This window comes from Cyanistes caeruleus, chromosome 1 (assembly GCF_971803275.1).
Source record: "Cyanistes caeruleus chromosome 1, bCyaCae1.hap1.1, whole genome shotgun sequence".
Classification (NCBI taxonomy): domain Eukaryota; kingdom Metazoa; phylum Chordata; class Aves; order Passeriformes; family Paridae; genus Cyanistes; species Cyanistes caeruleus.
The window spans coordinates 3843732-3860970 of NC_141701.1; the positions used below are offsets into that span (position 1 = coordinate 3843732).

Below are 17239 nucleotides of genomic sequence, written 5' to 3' on the forward strand. Positions count from 1 at the left end.
TGGAGGTTGAAAAGAAACTTTTTCTTGGATTAAACATGGTCATGTTAAAGAACTGTGCAATGACTTTTCAATCATTCCAAGCTCTGCCACGCACAGCGGGCTGTGAGAGAAAAAATGAGGTCAGCTCACTCATAAATAGATTTTCCCCTTGTTTTAATGTGATAAGACAATGCTGCTGAGATTCGCTCTTCACTTGCCATTTAATCAGAGCTGAGTTTGCAATGTCATTACCCGATGTTTCACATATTCAACATCAGGTAATTTAAAAATCTTTATGCAAATGGCCCTGCTACTTCTATAACAGCATTTGTTTTTAACAGGTTAGGCAGAATTACTCTAATTCATTACGTGTCACCTCCCAGGCACTGGGCATTCCACCTTTGTGAAACGAATTTTCTCATGAACCTGGGAGTTCAGCTAGCAATACTCACTTCTGAAATGTGGTATCACCTATTATATCTCTTGCCATTATCATGCCATCTTCTGCAGCTTTTCCTGCCAGGTGCAAATTCTGAACTGCTGCAGACCTTTTTTACAGGTCTATATGAGTACCAGTTGTACTTAGACTTTGTCATGTACTGTGCACTGCTAAGATAAATCTTTAGGGCTCAGACATAAATGCACAGGGTAAATTCCTGCTGGGCACATGAGTAACTTCAAACACAAAAATGAAAAAGATTTGGGATTTCTTTTAGTATAGTGAATCTCAAGGAACTGACTTGGATAAACAACACCTTTCTTGGCCCCCCAAACGGTGCCTGGACTACGGACTTGGGATTTGTTGCTGGGGTTTTGTTTTGTTCCCAGTATCATCTAATTCCTTGGTTTAGTTTTGCTTTAGGATTAAGCCACGCTCTCCACAAAACACACCTTGTGCTGGTCCCTGAAATATACCCATGCACTTTCATTAATACCTTTATCTAAAACTCCTATTTTAACAATGATCTGCAGATGCCAAATTTGAACAACTTCATATCAGGGCCAAAAATACTCTGGACTTCCAAAGGACCTGGATTTCTACTGGGGCATTTTTCTAAACAGAAAAAGAAATTATTTCAGTGAAGTTGAATCAAAAGTGGCTTCTGGGAACCATTGATGCCATTAAGAGAGTGCACAGGGGAAATAAAAGTGTAAGTGAATATTAAGCAATATTGCACGGGATCTATCATCACCCTGCCATCTCATTTGTTTTCTTACAGAAGACTCTTGGGTTATTAGGTCTGTCCTATTTTAAGAAGCTGTTGTTAGAACTCCAGTATAAGCAGAAATGACCAGTGTGGCTGAATAAGAGCAGCAGCTTTCCTGCTGTGGGCAGTTGTACACTAAAGAAATTCTGTAATGAAAAGTGGACATCATTTGCTTCCCTAGAAAATTAGTGGGCAGGATTCTTTAAAGAGATGAACTTTAAATGATGAAACAACAGTCTTTACTGAAGGCAAAATCTCATCATCATGTACTACACTTGAAAAAAGGCCCAGCTAAAGGCCTGAAAGGTTTGCAATGTCAGTAATGTAATTCTCAGACTAATCTGCTATCTGATTAACTTCAGCTTCAAAGAGGCAGGAAACACCGCAGGTTTTCTCAGTACTGTGACCTTTTTCTTCCTTTCCTTGTCTTTTTTTTTTTCTTTTCTATCCTGAAAATACATCATTAAAATTTATGTATATATTAAAACCTTTATATCAGGCCCATGTGGAAACCTTCATCAAAGTGATCAGAAAGGGTTTTCAGAGGCCATTCCCCACCACCACAGATGGAAGAGATTAATTTCAAATGAGTTAAGCCACAAATTGCACCCCAACTGCAGAGAAAGGTTATCTGACTTAGGGTAAATTTGATGTTGATGCTCAAAGCAGTTGATCTGTTGAATCTTGAGCACAGAAGCAAAATATATTTACCATATTGTCAGGAAGTGAATATCAGAATATTAGCAACTACAACCAGAGATTTCCTGCTTTCCCTTTAATACTCTCTCAGGAGTTTCAGCAATAGAAAATTTACATCCTCATGTTTCAAAATGCAATCCCTACTATCAGCCTCTCAGATTAATTTAGGTTCTACATTCATTCATCATCATGACTGAGAGGATGTCAGAAGATTTCAGCTCTGTGATATTTGGAAGCTACTTCACAATGTACATCTGAAACTCTGTAGAGTATGCAACAGGTTCAGAGGAAAGCAGATAAGTATATTGTGACATGGGTTTAATTAGTGTAAATTTGCATATGGGAAGGTTTCAGTGTGAAAATATCAAAACACAGTAGTGCCTTGGAAATGGGCTCATCAGAACACTAAAAAAAAAATCAAAATAAGAGAAAAGAAAATTGACTTAAACAAAAATTAACAAAATTGAGTCAAGGACTTCCAATTTCCTTTTGGTGGGCTGCAACTCAGGATACCTGTGCTGAGGGTCCAGCATTAACACAGGCTCCCTCCCTGCCCGAGTTTGACATGATGGGAAAGAGCCTTTAAATAATACTACTAATAATTTTAATGAGCTTTGGATCACCTCACTCCTATTACTGATGCAGGATTGGTAATTTTGTGGGCCACCTTCAATCATCTCAGTCAGCTTCTAATGACTGTCAGTGTTTCACACTTTTAAAGAAGCATTCAACCACCCAAAAGCTCTGCATGTATAATGGTCATCTACTATTAATAATGGACTGTGATTTTTCTGGATGAGCCTTTTCCAACAGAGAAGTTCATTGAGATTTGAATCTATGAGAAAGTCTTAAATCCATCTAAATTTGCAAGTGTCAAAGGTTGCATGATCACAGCTTATTTACACAGTGTGATATGAGTCCTCATATTTACCCAGACAGAGATCTCACTTGATTTGAAGCAGCAGCAGGTAGGGACAAATTAGTTTATTACTCTGGATAATTTATCTTCCCGTGAGACCACCTCTTTAATTCACAGCCCGAACAGCCCAGACTAAATAAACGAGCAGAGTCTAAACTGCAAACCTCAAAGAAGGGAAGGATGCTTCTCTGAAGCTGAGGAGGGCTGGAGGATGGATCCTTATCTCAGGTTCCTGTTGCAGCTTAGAGCTACCACACAGGTGGAGCAGCTCTTCACAGTCTGTTTTTACAGTTCTCAGTACAGAGATATGCCAGCTTGCATAGAGGCATAATTTTAGCACCCTGATAGCAGCAGAGTCCTTTTTCTATTTGCCCTCTCTCTTTATGCGTGAAGAAAAAAAAATCAGGGTAAATGTATCTGTTTCCTTTTAATGATTATGAAAATAATGTAAAGGACTCACAGAAATACAGACAGAGCCTCAAGTCAGATGCCTTTATGCCAGCAAAGTTCCCCAGACATTAAAAGAATCCTAGGATATATTCCAACATAATTTTACTTTCTTTCTTTCTAAAGATTGTTATTTAGTTCTCTATTTGTATAGCAACTAAGACTGTAGAGTCCATGTGTAGAACTGCTAAACTCAGCATAATTATTTCTACCCAAAAAGTAAAAAAAATCTTTAATCAAAACCTAAGAGCTTGACAGAATTCAAACTCTCTTTCAGTAACTCTAATTAATTTTCATCCTCAATCAAACCTGAAACATATATGAAATCTGCTGGGTTTTTGGCCCAGAATATCTTTCAGGCAGTTTGTGTCTGGAGAATCTCTCTTGTTGCACTCCAAGCCTGCAGATTACCTATTTCTCATTCAAATGGCTTTCTCAGTGTTAAATAATTTCCCTGCCTGCAAATCAAAATTCTGAATCCCCTGTAGCTGTAGAGTCTGTTAAGAGCAATGGCCTGGGTTTGATTTTATGTCCCACCCATGTGCTCTTCATCCCAGCACTTGGAGAATTCTGTCTTTTTCAGAATTCTGTGTTCTTTTTCCCCTGTGTGTGCCTACACAGGAGCTCTCTGACACATGAGGAGAGGCTGAGAGAGCTGGGACTGCAGCCTTGGGAAGGGAAGGCTCTAGAGGAACTTACCCATCTATAAATACCTGAGGCAGGGGGATAAAGAAGGTAGAAGCAGGCTTTTCTCAGTGATTTCTACTGACAGGTCAAAAGGCAGTGATCACACCTGAAAAATATAAGAATTTTCATGAGCACATGAAAACACTTTTTTGTTTCTTAGTATAAGACTGACCAAACAGGGAAATGGGTTGCTGAGGGTTGTGGAGCCTCCAGCTTTGGAGCTATTCAGAATCCAACTGGACACAGCCCTGGTCACCCTGCTTCATCTCCAGAATCACCATTCTGTGATTCTGTAACTTGAACAGGTGGTGAATGTTGTTGAATGGCACCTGTAGAAACATGATAGGATTCTATAACTCCACAAAATGGTTTGGGTTGGAAGAGCCCTTCAAGGTTCACCTTAGAGCCTTTCCTCTTTAAAAAGTGCTGTGAAATATTAAATAAACAGAAAAGTGTCAGTGGTTCCCAAGTGGGAGGAAAGTTTAAATGGTTAGTGGTGTCTAAAAAGCTTCCCAGAGCTTTTTTACTTACATTTACTTACATGAGTGGCTTGAGCAATTCCTCTCACGACATTAAAAGGATTTTGGCTGCTGAATTTGTGCAGGTAAATTTAGATACCAACAGTGAACCCCTCTGCATCTGAGAAAGTCATCCTGAAGAGCCCTTTGCAGTTAATGAGAGTCAATAGCAGCCAGTGAAATTTAGGTCAATGTGGAGCTGATTACTTTATTCAAATGATCCCCACCCTAAAAACCATAAAAATCTTTGGCTGTATTGATTAGATCTGTAATTACTGTAATAGGAGCCTGGAGCTTGGGAGTCATTCTACTCAGATGGAGGTGCTTACACCTCAAATTAGCTGGGATGAATGTCATCTTCAGAAGGTACCCTTCCCATGAGAGTGTTTCTATTGCCTCTTGGAGGTGTTTATGTCAATACAATGCAGAAACCTTCATATCTGCTTTGTATCTGCAGCACATCACATAATGGACATCTGGTTTCAAAATATTATCTGAACAACCTTATTATGCAGTTTAAAAATTAACATAAATGAAAATATTTTCTTGTCTTTATTTGGCTGTCTGGTGTCTGTTCATGGTCTATTTTAGCACCTTGTGGGTTTGCAGTAAAGCATAATTAAAACAGTGTTTCTAAGGCTTTCACCTGTATTAAAAAAATTAGAAAAAAGAAAAGAAGTTGTTGTCATTTATGTCTTTAGTAATAATAACAACAAACGAGTTTTTCATTCCTTTCCTCATCCTGGATAACAAGTTCAACTAGATTTTCTTACACTGCATGTGTACACATAGTCACTGAGGAAGCAGAGGTAGAATAAACACAAACACTACAAAAGCCTGCTGATATATTTCATATATTTTCCTACAAAAGCACAGGTCTGTTTCATAGGTGGTGAGTGCAAAAATACAATCTGTGTAATCTCAGAAGTGCAAACTCCTGATCTTGGAGGTGCTATCCTGCTGCTGATGTCTTTCTAAAAAGTTTCTTTTACAGTAATTCGAGAGAAACAGACTCTTTCATCATAAATTACCTTTTTTTTTATTCCATTAACTGTCTACATGAATAGTGTAAACATTTTATCATTTAGATCTATATGTTTTTGATCTCTAATTAGACATCTACAAGTTATAATGAGTTGTTCCTAGTCAGAGGAAATGCCTGAGGTTTTAATTTTTTCATTGCATGGAAAAATGGGAAACAATACAATTTCTCAGCAGTATTCTGTCCAGCAAAGTGCACCAGTGTCATGCTCTGTCTTCTATTCCTTGTCCATTTTTCAGAAAAATATATTTTTGAAATGAAATACACTTTTCTTTAGGTACAGGAACTGCTGGCATTGAAGAGGACACAAAATCTACTCTTTCATTGCTGTAGCAGGTTATATGCTGTATCTTCTTGATGAATTTGTTTTTTCTCTATTCTCACTCATAGAACAACAGAACCATGGAAAAGTCTGGGTTGGAAGGAAACTTAAAGTTCAACTCTTTCCAACCCCTCTGCCATGGGCAGGGAATCTTTCCCTAGACCAGGTTATTCACAGCCCCTTCCAGCCTGGTTTTGAACATCTGCAGGGATGAGGAGTCCACAACTTTTGTGGGTAATCTGTCCCAGTCTTCTCATCCCTTCCACTTCCACAATCACTTAGACTGGAATCAGTGAAAATACACTTTCCTGAGCTTAACCTGCTTTGTTGTTGATTGTGCCTCTTGGGAGAGGCCACCGTTTCCATCAGTGACACTTCTCCACCAGAAATTCTCTGGGGATCCTGTGAATGCTCACCAGCTCTTCTTGGTTTTACAGAGCCTGTGGTCACCCTGGGAAGTGGAATGGATCCTCAAGGCATTGCACATTCAGGCCCCACATCTGTGTCTGCATTACTGATCACGTCGTGTTAAACCTGCTATAAACAGCAAGCACTAATTGTATGAAAGAAAAGCTAAGTTTTATACTGTGTGTTGGTGTCATTGTGAATAATTTGGCCTATATTTTCCCCCTTCATCATAGGCATGTCTTACCTCATGTTACAGATTTTAATTATGTCCCCTCTGTCTGGGGAATTCTATTTCTTTGCCTCCAGATTTGCTATACGATGTGCTGTAAAATAAGTAGCTGTTAATTCATCTCTACTGTTTGTGTTTTTAACATGCTCCTGGTCTCCAATTCTGCTCATTTAAAACTGTAAAAGTCAAGATGTTTGTCTGGTTTGTTTTTATTTTATTATTATTTTTCATTACTGGTTTTGTATGTTTAAAAATTAATTTAGCTCAGATTCCCCTACTGTGCACTGCTGCTTTAGAATTTGCTCTGCTGGATCTGAGCTAAGCACTTCCACAATTACATGTGCCACTTACAGCACATCAATTAGATGCTTATTTGATCCCACTGTATGCACAGAACATCATATTTATTCATGGGAAACATCAGTGAAAGAGCAGGACAAATAAATAAAATATACTATTACGATATTTTGGCGGCCATTAAAAAAAAACAAGCAAGATATCTCATGAAGAATGCAAAATCTTGATTTAGACTTCATTTAATAGGTTTCAATGCAACCAACATTTGTGATTTTGTTCCATTTTCCTCCACAGTGTCTTCTCCTGACAACATGACTGAAAGTGCCATATAAATTAATCTTTAAATGTGTTGTGCATCATAAACACAGTTTTCCTCTAGTAAATAAAGCACTTAAAAATGGTTTTAATTAAAATGCCATAGGAATTATTGAAGAAAATTAAACAAAATTATATATTTGTTAATCTTTAGGAAAAGTAAAATCTTTTAGCAAAAATATTTCTTACCAGAAAAAAAAAAAAAAATAAAATTACCTCTATATGTAATGGGGCTTTGGGTACTGTGGAGTTTTAGAAAAGAACAACAAATATTAAACTGGATCCTCACCTGCACTGATTTCAGTTACATACTCCCTTTCCAAAGAGCTGACACAGTCTTTCATCAGTAAAGGTTGAGCATAGAAAATGCTCAGAGAAATCTTGCAGATGTTTAAGCTCATTCAGGGTAAAAACTGTGAAACTTCTTAAATCAGCATAGTCAGGTTTGGAGAAGAAACACAAGTCACAGTTTTCGGTGGCTTTTCGTTAGATATGTAAAATCTACCTAACTGGATTGGTATATGTTACATTAAATATTCATTAATTGCTATTAAGAAAAGCTAATGAATAGTGATATCCTTCTTCTTTTTCTCCAGCCAAAGTTCGTGCTGGCATGAAATTAAAAATTATGACACCTAGGGCTTTACCTTACTACAGAGAGTTTACTTCTGAAATAGAACTCCCTTCTTCTCTCCACCACAAACTGCACACTGCCTCCATCAGCACATTTGGCAAATCCTGCAGAGATGAAAATAATTTTCATCCAGTCAGTGAGAGCTGAAATGAACCCAGCTCATAGCTGATTGCAAGCAAATATTTTGAGAGCTTCGAGCTGCCTTCGAACAAGGGATCCAGGACAAACAATCCTTGTCCAGTCACTAATCCCACTCATTAGGAGCTCAGTGATTACCCCATTAGTATGACTGAGCTTTCCCTGAGCCAGCTCACACAGCAGATCATTTGGCATCGATGACCCAGGTAAAGAATTTCTCTGCTGAAACTACAGAGGTTGCCTGGCTTCAAGCAAGGAGGAAATCATGTGGCAGCTAAGACGGGCTGTTGTGTATTACAGACTTGGTTATAATGGTAAATGTCATTAAAAAACCCAAAACATTTCATGGGGTCATTATAAAACAGCATATTCTTGATAAATCATAGAATTAGAAAATGGTTTGGTTTGGCAAGGACCTTCAAGGATTGTGTAGTCCAAGTCCCTGCCACAGGGACCTTCCTCCAAACCAGGTTGCTCCAAGCCCTGTCCCATGTCCCAACCTGGCCTTGAACACTTCCAGGGATGGGGCAGCCACAGCTTCTCTGGGCAACCTCTGCCAGAGCCTCACCATCCTCACTATAAACAATTTCTTCCTTTCTAATCTAAATCTACCCTCTCCTGGTTTAAAACCATTGCCTCCTGTCCTGTCACAACACACTCTGGTGAAAAGAATCTCTGAAAGGAATCTCTGTCCTTCCTATAAGTTCCCTTTAGATACTGAAATGGTGCAATAAGGTCTGTGCAGAGCCTTCTCCTGCCCAGGCTGAGCAGTGGGACACCAGCAGCAGCCAGAGGAGAGGAGTGAAAATGTGTGAGAGGAGCAATTCTGCAGACACCCAGGTCAGTGAGGAAGGAGGGGCAGGAGCTGTTCCAGGTGCTGGAGCAGAGATTCCCCTGCAGCCCGGGGTGCAGCCCATGGTGAGGCAGCTGAGCTCCTGCAGCTCCTGGCGGGACCTGTGACCCTGTGGAGAGAGGAGCCCACGCTGCAGCAGGTTTGATTGTCCCCACAAGCACCCCAAAAGGGCTCAGCTTGTTCCTGAAGGACTGTCCCCCCTGGAGGGGACCACACTGGAGCAGTTTATGAAGAAGTGAAGCCCATGGGAAGGATTCACAATGGAGAAGTTCTTGGAAAACTGTCCCATGTGGAAGGGAACCCACACTGGAGCAGGGGAGGAATGTGAGGAATCCTCCCCCTGAGGAAGGAGGTTCAGCAGAGATGGGTGATAAAGCGACTGCACAAGCCCCATTGCCTGTCCCTCTGCCCCCTGAGGGGGAGCAGACAGAGGACTGAGGAGTAAAGTCAAACTCAGGGAGAAGAAGGGAATGGGGGGAAGATGTTTTAAAGCTTGGGTTCATATCTTATCATCCTGCTCTGATTTCATTAGTAACAGATTAAACTAATTTCCCCAAGTGCAGTGTTTTTCCCACGACAGTAACTGCTGAGTGATCTCAGCTGATGGGTACAGGACCTTGCTCTTGGCCTGGTTTAGCTTCACACAGTTCACATTTCCCAAGCCTGTCAAAGTCCCCCTGCCCAGCATCCTTTCCTTCTCATTTATCAGCTTCACACCCCTGCAGAAGGCTGCACTCAGACCTGTTGTCTGTGTCATTTACAATGATATTAATTCATGCTGGCTCCAGTATGGACACAACTCGTTACCAATCTCCATTTGGACAATGAGCCATCGACTGCAAGCTTTGTCAAAACTGCAAATGAAATTTGTTTTCTATTTCTTTAGTCACTTCATGGGTACGTTTTCCTTTGCCCTCCTCACGGAAAATATATGTAACAATGCCATTAAGCAGCTGTTTTTGTTACTAATGCTTTGGGAGAAAATACAGGCACAGTTTCTTTTTCTTTACAATATCTTTGGCAGAGACATGGAGCTCAAAGATTTCCAGCAGCAGGCACTTCAGTTTGGCAGATCCTGCAAACCACCTTGGTGTAGAGGGTTAATTGGTAACAAATAGGTGAGAATAAGATATGACAAGGGAAAATTCTAATGAAACCTCTTTGCAAAGGCATTATGAGGAGTGAGAGCATGCTGGCAACAGCGGAAGAGAAGTTAAAAAGATCATGACAAAATCAATTAAAAAGAGGCACATCAGAGGCATAGTGAGCCAAGTACCCAGTTCAATTATTAAGTTGTCAGGTCCTCTTAGTCTGGAGTGGAATAGGAAACAGTTTTTCCTCTGGTGCCTTAAGAACAAATGTGAACATGAGGAAAGAAACCTGTTTGGGTGCCTCGTGCTGCTGCTGACAAGTCATGCAGGAGTCAGAAATTTCTCAGACCTGAGACCTTTAAAAATTACTGTGTGCCAAAACTGAGTCCACATCAGGAGATAGTTCTCAAAACTGATAGTGTTGCACATACCATCAACTCTTCAACAGTTTCTTGACCTTTTCTCCCCTTTTATGACACACGTGAAAAAATTTTACTGTTTATACAATTCCAGGAGTCAGACTTTGATGATCCTTGTCGGTCCCTTCCAACTCAGGTTATTCTATGATTCTGTGAAATCTGCTGTGCTGGGAAAACAGATGCTTGAACTAAGCAGGAAGAAGCCTTGAGGAGCCTTCTATGCTTTCATCAGAACAAGGTAGGGCATGAGGACAATTCTACTGCCTCAGCTCAATGCAACACATCACTGGATATTCTGTGTCCAGCACTGGCAAAGTCAAGTAACAGGAGACAGAAAAAGTACCTTCAATCTTTTCTCCTTAATAATCTCACAGTCTTCAATCCTAATTTTTCCACTGAGGGGATTTCCTGGTGATCATGTGGCTTGAAAACAAGTTTCAAAGATCTACTAACAACAGAGAAAAGAAAAAAAAAATCCCAAAATCCCAGGGTTTGCTTTTGATGTTTATTTTTTTTCTCATTTAATTTGGCTCCTACTGCTATAACTTTTTTATATCCATTATAATATTTTATATCCATTTTTTTCTTCCATTGACAAAAGGTGTTGACAGTCTGTCTCAATAAACTCTTTCTACCTCATCACCATTTCATAGCCTGTTAAACAGAGGATATAAACCCCAAAGAAAGAATATTTAGATTAGATATTAGGAAGAAATTGTTAATTATAAGGGTGGTGAGACCGTGGCACAGGCTGCCCAGAGAAGCTGTGGCTGCCGCATCCCTGGAAGCATCCAAGGCCAGGTTGGAGCAATCTGGTCTAGTGGAAAGTGTCCCTACCCATGGCAGGGGTTTGGAACAAGATGATCTTTAAGGTTCCTTCCAACCTAAACCACTCCCTGATTTTATGATGACTTTTAGACAGCCCCATCCAGCTGAAAGGAGATCCATCTTTATCCTAAGCTTTTCTGTGCTAGCAGGGGACCTGTTGTCTCCTCTACATGGTGCATTTTGATCCAAATCCAACTGAACTTATTGGACATGTCAAGCATTTTATTTTGTTCTTTCACCTATTTTTAAAATTTCTTAGGGAAAAACGAGAGAAAGTCACAAAACTGAAAATGCAGTGATTGACACATTTCTACACTTTAGCATTTCACGCCTCTAAGAGCGGACGGAGTGAAAGCGAAGAGCGATGGAGCAGGTCAGCAGATCACTCTCTAACAACTTATTAATCTGCAGCTCTGTCAGTCCAAGGGGACTTGAAGCACTGAAAGTGGCTGCAATTCATCCATTTAGTTTAAGTGCGTTAACCCACATAATGAGGAGCAGTCTCTTCCAAGGCAGCAGCCCAGAGCATATTAATGATGCTTCACATGGAGTCTGGGCTGTGCTTCTCATGTGCTCACTCATTACAGGCTTCCACACCGTAGAGCTGAGCTGAACCTAATTAGACCACAAAGAAATATGGTTATAATTGGTCTGGGGCAGCTCAGTAATATGTAATAGGGAAATTTAATTGGCTTCTTCTTTGTTTTAGTAGTTCTAGAATTTATCGTTTTCTTTGGAGATTGGGCCAACTCCACCTCACCTTGCCATGGAAAGCAGATGAATAAAAATATGATGATGATAAGTAATTTGGTTGTTGATTATACACCAAGAAATTCACAATAAAAGACAGGGATTCTTCATCCTTGGATGCTGTCAGTAACTGGAATATCAGGTTTAAAGGGTATCAGATTTAGAAAATGAGGTAGGTCATTGTTGCTTTGTAGTCTTTGTTTCAGAGTAATGGAGTTATGCCCAATGCCAAAATCTCTAACCATCATAGCTAGAAATTACAGATATATGTAAAAATTAAATTAGAACCTAACACCAAGATGAACGTGTTTTTGGTTGATATAAACAGAGCAAGGAAGGTCATGTAGTGAGGTTCAGGAAAAATGTGTAGGAAAATGAATATATAAAAGACATATTCTATTCCTTCCTTCCTTCCTTCCTTCCTTCCTTCCTTCCTTCCTTCCTTGAGACCATTTGAAAAGTTAAAAGTGACTTTCTTCTGCTCCTGAAGTGGAATATTTGATGATTCAGAAGTAAACACTATTAAAAATGAATTCTCACCTCCAGTGAGGGAGCCTTACCAAACACTTGGGGAAATTCCTCAACATCCAGTCTTGAAATCACTTTTCAAAATGTTTTGCTTGCATTTTCAATCTCCTATTGCAACTTCTGTCTGGCTGCTTTGCTCCCTTTGACAGCCAAATGGGATCTCTCAGTGCTCAAGAATCACAAGAGTACAGTAGGATACAGTGAATTATCCCTGTACTGAGTCTCCTTTATATTTCAAGGGGAAAAAGCAAAAAGTTCATGACAGGCATAGCTAGAACATCCTTTTTTTCCTCTTTGGTTCACACAGCTTGTAGATGTGAATGAAAGACTTTGTAGCAGACATTTACTGGATAAACCTGGGCATTATAGGGGTCACAGCTGCCACTGCCCTGTGTCTCAGGAGGTGACACAGCTTAGAGACCCTGCAGGGTGTAGAGGTGTTTGTTAGCTGCAGAGGTGCTTCCATGCAGAGTGCAGGGACATCCCTGCAGGACTTGAACTCTGGAGGAGAAAGGAAGCACCTGTAGAGACAAACCAGGGAGCCCAGGTGACTCTGACTGGTGCTGGCTGCAGAACATGAAAGCAGGATCAAAAAATCACAGAATGGTGTGGGCTGGAAGGGATCTTAAAGGCCATCTAGTTCCAACCCCTCTGCCATGGAGAGGGACACCTGCCACTATCCCAGGTTACTCAGTGTCATCCAGCCTGGCCTTGGACGCTTCCAGGGATGGGGCAGCCACAGCTTCTCTGGGCAACCTGTGCCAGAGCCTCACCAGCCTCACCATCAGGAATTTCTTCCTAAAATCTAAAACCTCACCCTCTTCAGCTTAAGAATACCATCCCTCATCCTAGCTAATCATGCCCTCGTGAGAAGTTCCTCTCTGGATCTCTTGGATCCCCTTCAGGCCCTGGAAGAGGCTCTTGGGTCTCCCCAGAGCCTTCTCTTCTCCAGGCTGAACAACCCCAGCTCTCCCAGCCTGGATCCATAGCAGAAGTGATCCAGCCCTGGGATCAACTTAGTGTCCTTCTCTGGACTCATTCCAACAGACCCACACTTTTTCTTCTATTGGGGGCCTGAAATTTGGCCACAGTACTGCAGGAGGGGTCTCACAAGAGCAGAGTAGAGTTCGCTGAAAAGAGACCCCAGGAGCAACTAGTGCAATCCTCTGTCTAACTGTGGCACTAACTCTGTAGTATCCAGCTTGCTGTCACATTAGATAAAGAAAGAAAATGAAGCAAAAAAAGGACTCCATGGAGAATGTTGATACACCAGAACAGCTCCTGGGATTCCTGACCACCAGGCAATTAGCAAAAGGCAGAAGTGTGGGATGAGTGACAGTGCTGACAGCAGCAGGCAGGAAAACATCAGGCAGGCCTGGGATGTCCTTTGCCTTTTGTTTCCTGGCTTTATGATTCCACTGGGGTGTTTCTGACATGCTCAGCAGCAACGCCAAGTGCTGGAAAACCTGTGCCAGGATCCTCCAGTCCTGCACATTCCGAGCACAGACTCAGCAATTCTTCAATCTACAGGATGGGTTTAACGCTCGTTTTCTTTACAGGTAAGTTGGATTCACTGCTGAGCCCAGATTTACCTTATCTTACTTTAAGCATTTAAAAATGAGCACAGCCACTTTCAGCTCCTATTACAGTCAGTGGAAAAAGATCTTGGGATAGACTCTACTACCCTCTGGAGATTCTTATGTTTCCCTAGGGCTGCTATGTTCAAAATTTAGAGCCTCAGTTAGCTGGGGTGAGTCTAGACTGATTTTCCCTTCACAAAGCTCCAAGATAAAAACGCTCTCTGGTGGGCTATAAAGTTCCACCAGGGCTGCTTCTTCCCACTTTTCCAAATCCCATATTGATCTTTCCTGTGCTTTTAAGTGTTGCTAACCTTCTGAGCCTGCATCTTCATTTGACATAAGACCAAATAAAATACTCCACAGAGGTAGGCAGGCAAGGCAGGAGAAGTCAACTTTTATAAATGCCCTGAAATATTTAAGGTCCCCAAAGGAGAAAATGCAAGCACAGCGCAAAGACTGAAAAAAAGTCGCTCTCCATTCCCTAAAGTCATTAGAGGATTCATCAATGGCTTTATATATTACTAAAATCAGAAAACTTTGTTGTGAAGAACTTCACTGTAGATGATACCTGAGAAATTATACCCACAGATTGTGGTCACAAAACTCTGGCACTGGATAGTGTGAAAGGATTTGTTGGGATAACTCAGAGAAAGAAGACACATCCATGGGGAGGAAATTGAATACCAGCTGAAGAGAATACAGATGATATGGATATATAGTAAAGACAAAACAGCTTCTCATGTTTGAGTCAAGATAGACAGGAGTAGAAACTGTTGCTAATTCTTCAGTTAATGTGTTAATGTAATTCAGTTTCTGATCCTTGATCTTACTGAGAAATGGCATCAAATAGTCTGTGCTTTAAAACATAGACAGGATGTATCATGCTATCCTGGCAGTCAGCCACCCCTCTTCAGTGATCAACAACATCTATGAAGTGTCCATGGGCTAAAAGTCATCAATATTTCTCTTGTATTAGAAGGTGAAGAACGAGAAAATGAAGGATCATTTCACTTTTGTCAGCTTCTAATGAGGTGAATATTTCTGCCTGAATATTTCTGCCTTTCTCCAGCTACTCAGTTCCTCAAGGTTTGCCCTCTTCTGAAGGGCAGTGGCAGCTTCCAAAGACTAAAGGACAACAGGCAAGCACTGAGAAGCCAAATTGCACATGTTGTCCTGGTATGCTGTTGTTCTTCAGAACTATTTAATCATTGTCTGTACATGAGCTTGATTTTTTCTGCTTTACTGATGGGGAGGGTTTGCTTCCTTTTTCCTGGTGAGGAGAAATGGAAGTTTGTCATTGAATCAGGAAGTTCATTGTTCTGTCAGCTGTGGCAAAAAAATAGCTGTGAGGTGGTCCCAAAAGGCAGAACATTTCCCTGGCACCTCTGGGATCCTCACCCTCATTTCCAGCCTTTAAGGCATCAGAAGTGTGGAGGAATTTCAGGGTAAGAATGTGAAGGTGATGCCAGGACTCTGAGAAATACAGGTTAAAAAAAAAAAAATGAGGGAGGATAAAGGGAGGTGATGAGTTGGGATGACAATCCATCCAGTGAGGTCTGGAGTGGTGAGGAGGTTTGGAAAGATTCAAAAAGTCATTTTTTCACCTTCCAACTCTCTGTCCACGGCACTGAAACCTTTTCCCTCTTCACAGTCCCCCATGGATTTCTCCCAAACTCACGACAGATCAAACAGGGGTTTGATCTGTGCAAGCAAGAACACAGATGCTCCTTTTGGAGCAAAGCTTTCTCCTTACATGTGGCCAAGAGAGGCAATCCTGGCACTGCCTTCTGAACTCGTTAATTCCCTACTTGATCAGGAGTAAAGGCTTGCTGCTGGTATGTGCATTATTTGGTTTGGACTCAGACTATGTTGATAGTAAAGGATATAAGGATTGTATTTAATCTCCCAGTAAAACGCTTTGCAACTAAAGGGACAAAATATTTCAGAGAAGTACTGAGAAATACACTGCTCTCCTGCTCTCAGCAATCCTTCTTACATATTATTAAACACCTAAGCTTTTTGCAAAAAAAACTGTAATATTTTTATATTTTTGTCCTGTACACTAAGCTGTGGTATTATAAGATATGGTTTTCTTCCCAGGACCCAAAGCCCCTGCAACAATTATTATTGTTCCTCTCAGTTTTAGCAGTCTTTGATTCATATCCTGATTTGCTGCTCACTTGACCATGCTCCCTTTCCGTACTTTGTGCCACATGGAAACTTCCACATTCTTCTCCAGAAAATTATTTCTGTCTCTGCAAAACCCCTTGAGATATGGCAGGCACTAAAAGCAAGAACTGGAGCTAAGAATAGAAAAGCAAGATGGTAATCATGACAATAAAATCTCCCAGATCACCAGTCAGAGCAAACATTTCCATACGCCTTTGGAGAGTTAATGTTCCCCAGCCACAACTCAATTATCAGTTACATGGAGGCAGGAGCTTGGGAGTGGGAGAACGGCCTCTTGCTGGTTTCTATCACAGCCAATAAGTGTAATATAAAAACATAAAAGCCAGGGGAACTGGCTGGGCCATGTCAGAAGGTCCTTAGGGATGATTGCAGGTGAGGTAAAACCCCTGGAGTGGAACAGGAGAGCAGAACAAGAGAGGTAATTCAGAGGGTAAGCCACAAAAGTTGCAGCAGTGTTGGTGAAAGCTTTTAGTGTTTATTCCATGATCACACAACCACTGCTCATGTAATGAAGACTGACTTTGTCCTGTGAGCTCCATTGCTGGTTTCTCCTCATTGTCTTTGCATTATATGTAACCAAAGCTATGCTACAACAGTTTTATAAAATAAAGTTTTTTAAAGAACACTTCTTTTTCTCTTAGTCATCTTTCCCCCTTGATTTTAATGGACAGTTATAAAATCCCTGAGATCTACCACAAAAGTGAGCACAACTGTTAAAGCCCCTGCTGCCTAAAAAACTTTGACATCTCAGCTGCAGAGGGAAGGTCTGGAAAAAAGATGCTGTAAAGTTCAGATGCTGGAGGCAGAGATCTACAGGATAAAATGACCCCAGGAGAGAAAGAATCAGAAGTTAGGGGAGGGAATGATGTGAGTGAGGAGTGAAATCTTATTGGAGGGCACTAAAAATACAGTTAACAATGAAAATGTGATGTGTGCCACTGTGGAAATGTGTCTCTTCTCCTTTGCTTTCCCTTTTTAATCTGTTTGCTGGCATAGTCAATGTGTACAGTGAAAATCCAGTTGCAGGGTCTCAAAATGACACATCCCCTCCACTGTGTGGGGTTTGTTGTGGCTTCCAGTTCCCGAGGATTTGGAAACTTTGAGACAGATGCTGCTCAATTTTTTTATGCTTTTTCAGGGCCTGACATAAGGTGAGCC

General features: G+C 40.9%; 1 protein-coding gene across 22 annotated transcripts in view; it reads left to right on the forward strand.

Annotated features, from left to right (window-relative positions):
• TSNARE1 (t-SNARE domain containing 1) overlaps window positions 1-7168 on the forward strand; it is a 449654-nt gene extending 442486 nt beyond the window's left edge. For all 22 annotated transcript variants that reach the window (XM_086877018.1, XM_086877108.1, XM_086876994.1 and 19 more), the window contains one exon: window positions 6259-7168. The gene's annotated coding sequence lies outside the window, so the exon portion shown is untranslated. The remainder of the gene's footprint in view (window positions 1-6258) is intronic.
• Window positions 7169-17239: the final 10071 nt, after the last annotated feature.